The sequence below is a fragment of the Protobothrops mucrosquamatus genome, unplaced genomic scaffold, assembly GCF_001527695.2.
Source record: "Protobothrops mucrosquamatus isolate PMUCROS unplaced genomic scaffold, P.Mucros_1.0 scaffold4326, whole genome shotgun sequence".
Taxonomy (NCBI): Eukaryota; Metazoa; Chordata; class Lepidosauria; order Squamata; family Viperidae; genus Protobothrops; species Protobothrops mucrosquamatus.
In genome coordinates this window covers 92,046-96,882 of record NW_015390240.1, presented here as the reverse complement: position 1 = coordinate 96,882, position 4,837 = coordinate 92,046, and positions in this window count along the sequence as shown.

The following is a 4,837-nucleotide window of genomic DNA, read 5'->3' as shown; positions in this document are numbered from 1 at the left end:
TCCCATAGAATTGTTTACTTTCTGCTATAAGTGATTGCAAAATAGCCCAGTATTCCCAAGCATTTGCTTTTTAAGGAGATATTTGCATTAAGGTTTATGAGGACCAAATTAAATACCTGAACAACATTTAACAAGCATTTTTCAAGTATATAAAATTATGAAATGACTGTGGTATTACATTTGGATTTTGATAAATCAAGACTTTCAACAGCAAAGTAACAAGACACTTCTCTTTATTCGAATATGCAGCCCATTGTTATGGATATAACAAGACACTTCTCTTTATTCGAATATGCAGCCCATTGTTATGGATATTATTTGAAAACCTTGCGTTGCATGCTGCATATACTGACAATCGATAGGAACTATCATTTCAATTGATCTTTGCTTATGTATAATGTGGCCACTTCCCTATTTTCCTTATACTACTCATTTGCTTCATAAGTAGGAATTTAATATGGTAGAAGATTGGCATGAAAGAAAACACAAGTGACATGTGGATGTGGTGTAAACTAACTAGTTTGAATGAGAATAAGTGTGACAAACTTGTGGGGAAAGCATCAGCCCAAGCACTGGGGTGCTGGCCTCTGGTGTCTCAGAGTGCAACTAATTTAATACGCTGTACTTTTTAGAAAAAGTAAAAACATTGCACTGTGCATCATAGAGGCACAAAAGGCTGTTGGCTGATGGAAGTGCTGGAGGAGGCCATGAGTGTGATGCAAAACAAAGTTGAAATTCAACTTTCTGGAAGCAAGTGAGAATTTGAGTTGCTTCAAGAGGGAGCTTGGAAGGGATACGTCACTGATAAAGGAAGCCCTTTTTGAAAATGTAACATAACCCCCAACAGTTGGAATCCACTTTTGAAAAGTCTCCAGTATTGCGCCTTCTGACCAAAAACCTGAATTGGGAGAACATGTCAGAAACAATTGAATGAATGAATAAATTCACTGAGTTTATCAATGAATATGCAAATTAATAATTTGAATTATTTAGTGTGTTAATAAAGACTTAGGCATCAAGTAGCCCTGAAATACTGTTGTTTTTAAAGGCACAAATATGCCGGGTCAGATTGTTTTTAAATAAAAATATGTTCATGTATTTTGAGTGGTCACGCTTTGTGGCTTGAAAAACAATGGGCAGCATATTGGAGAAATTAATTTTAGGGAAATATTGAGGAATGATGCTTTATTCTTTCCATCATTTAATGTATTTGCAGTCAAAGGGGTCTTGCCTATCATTAGGGGATTTTTATCGTTACAATACACAATCATAAAAGTTGCCCTTAGTACAAAAATCCTTTTTCAATTAGATCAGACATGTCAAACTTGCAACGTCATGTGACGTCACACAACGTATCGGGACGGTTTTGCCATTGTCAGCAATGGGGTGGGCGTGGCTTCCAGATGACGCATCCAGCCCGCGGGCCGGCAGTTTGATACCCCTGAATTAAATTTATTAATCTTTGATTTTATAGTAATTTTTTTGTTGTGAAGAGGCCAAAGTCATTGAGTGTTGGGTAAGCGCACAAGTTTAATAAATTAGTATTGCTGTATTATTAAAGTCTGATTTGCATATAAAGCTTTTTCTACTACTTTTGATTGTTTCATATTCAGTCTAGAAACAATGCCAGCAGATTAAAATACAAGCGAAAAATAGATGTATTTATTGCACCTTGTCTTGCCCTTGCTATATTTGAAAGGAAAACTAGATTTAGAAGCTTGCCTTGAGTTCACTGACAAAAGTAAAAAGATTTTTCTATCTAGTTTTTTGGGGGCAAGATGGAGGGTGGCATCTTACTTTTAGAGTTAAGATCTTTTTCTGTAAGTATAATATGCCAAAAACATGTAATGGGAACTTGAGTGAGTTACAAAAGAAATAGAAACTAAAATTTAGCAATTATGTATGTGTTATGCTTCAGTCAAATTTAAATCATCTCTATTACCTTGACATTATTCAGAATTTAAATCTGAGTTATTTTATTCATTATGCCTGCATTTTCCCTCTGGCCAAATAACTGGTTTCTAATGACTGATGATGTAACTTATTAGTTGATTAATGGAAAACTATAAATTCTGGTTGCAGGTGTATATTTATGTATTCCTTTCTAAAACGTATTGTCTTTTTTTTTCTAAAGTGGAAAGTCTGTAACTCAAATAGTTTGTCCTTTCGTATTGTAAATATGTTCTGAAGCAGGAAAAGTGCTTCATATCTGGAGTGGATGTGCTCAACTACCTAAAGAAACTGCTTTTTTCCTGTGTTTGCACAGGAGTCACACAGCTGCAAGCATATGCATTTGAGTTAAAAGAGTGGGATTGGGGGGGGGNGCAACCTAGAACTAAGGAGAAACTTCCTGACAGTTAGAACAATTAACCAGTGGAACAACCTGCCTCCAGAAGTGGTGAATGCTCCAACACTGGAAGTTTTTAAGAAGAGACTGGACAGCCATTTGTCTGAAATGGTATAGAGTTTCCTGCCTGAGCAGGGGGTTGGACTAGATGACCTCCAAGGTCCCTTCCAACTTTACTACTACTACTACTACTACTACTACTACTACTACTACTACTACTACTACTACTATTATTATTATTATTATTATTATTATTATTATTATTAATACAAAGATTGTGAAGTGAATCTGGCTTCCCCATTGACTTTGCTTGTCAGAAGGTCCCAAAAGGTGATCACATGACCCCCGGACACTGCAACTGTCATAAGTATGAATCAGCTGCCAAGCATCCAAATTTTGTTCACATGACTGTAGGGATGCCGTAACAGTCGTAAATGTGAAAAACGGTCATAAGTCACTTTTTTCAATGTCATTATAGCTTTGAACAGTCACTAAATGAACTGTAAGTGGAGAACTACCTGCATTTTCTAAAAAAAAAAAAAGTGGTTTAATTGAGGCCTTGAAGCATTCTTGGATCGAAAATAACTTTAGAGGATACGAAGCCGGCTTCCTATATGTGAAGAAAAGTTGTTGTTTTGTTTTAATGTCAAAAGTAAGAGGGGGACACCATCTGTGGACACCAAGGGAGATGGTGGCAAGCTTTAGATCTGGGAGCTGTTAAAAGGAATGTGGGGCTGCTACCCACCTTTGCGTTTCCTGCTTTAATCATTGTATGGTTTATAAATGTTGAATTTAAGGGTTTCTGTAAGAAGCTGGCACTTCTATGTGTTTTACCAAAAAACGTTAATGATAGCTGATCAACAAGAACCGGATGATATAACATGCTACCTTTTGCTTTAAATCTGTTGTCTTAAGAAAATGTCATGATTGGCACAGTCTAAAGATCTTTCGTAGAACATATCTGTGATTTAAAATGACAAAAAAAAACAGTGTTTAGTTCAAACCATGAGCCCCGTTTAAATTGTAGCACATTTTTTTCTTGATAAGCAAGTTCAGTATCCTCTATTAAAGGACTTAGCTGTGTTTATGACAAATACGGTAATACTAAAAGAGATTGATAAGAAACATTAAGACTGTCGATTTAGTTTTACAGTAACGTTTAGTCACCGTCACAGTGAAATGAGGATCATAGTTAATTGATTGTAACAGCCAAAATGCTAGAAATAATTTTTTAATGATTTTTTTTAAAAAAGATACTTTTATACCACTAGTATGGTATTACATTATAGGTCAAATAACCTTTGCAGCTATCTCTCTTAGCCACAGTGAATAATAGTAGAAGTCAAGCAGCACGGACCAAAAGAGAACCCTTTTACAAATAAACAAGAATGATTTATTTTCTGGCTTACAGTGATGTGTGCAAATGTTTTCTATTTGGAAGAAGTCCTGTTGACTTACCTTTTGCTGCCATAGAACCTCTAAGAATACAGTTGAAGGACTGAAAGTTTGAAACCAACACTGCCTCCCTTTCTCCTTTCCCTTGCTACGTCGTCGACCTTATATTTTAATCCACCAAAATGCAGGAGACATCCTTCCTGTTTTGAACAGAATTGGTAGGGTTTTAAAATGTTCGGTAGCATTAGTTTGTGATCAAATTAAAAGTTACTTTGAACTCAGCCCCTTCTGTGAGTGTAATTTGGAACACACTGATGCTTATTGCAGCTGGCAGCTTCTTGCTATTGCCTCTTTCTGTGTGTGAAACCCACCCCCCTTGGTGACCTTTTCTGGGGCTGGTCATGGTCCCTTTTCATTGTGATGGGCTAGAAGTGGCTCATGTGGAGTTGATTATTTCCTTGCTTGTCTGGTCTGTTTGGTGCCATAACTTCAAGTCATTTCCATTTTCTTCCTCTGTTTTTGGCTGACCACAGAGAAAGGAAATGCTTTTGCTGGTGACAGGATCAGTTTGCATGCTTGGCTGACTTGATTGAGCCTGTGAAAAGGTGGGGAGTGCCTAGTAAATAAACCCCAGAGGTGCTAATGTTCCTTTGGTGTAGTTAGTTGTGATTATTAAACTCCTAAAATCTGCCCAGACCTAATATTTCTCAGTCTTCGTTTTACTTGGGCCTCTTAATTAAGGACACCCTTGTTTAATGGAAAATTATCTACTGGGAGAAAATACTAATGCCTGTTATCTGGAACTAAACAACAAAATCAGTCCTGCAGTTAAAACTAAGGGGCAGCATATCAGTTGTTGGTAGCCTATTACTAATTGCTGTTTCCCCCCCCCCCCAAAAAGGGAAACCCCTAGTAATTTTTGCAGGCAGCTTTTCCATTCATAATGAGGATTCCATTAAACATTTTGTTCTTCATTGGGGAGTCAATGGTAGTGGTGGTGGGGAATGTCTGTTTAAATACTGTAGCTCAGGGGTCTTCAAACTTGGCCCTTTTACGACTTGTGGACTTCAACTCCCAGAATTCCTCAGCCAGTAT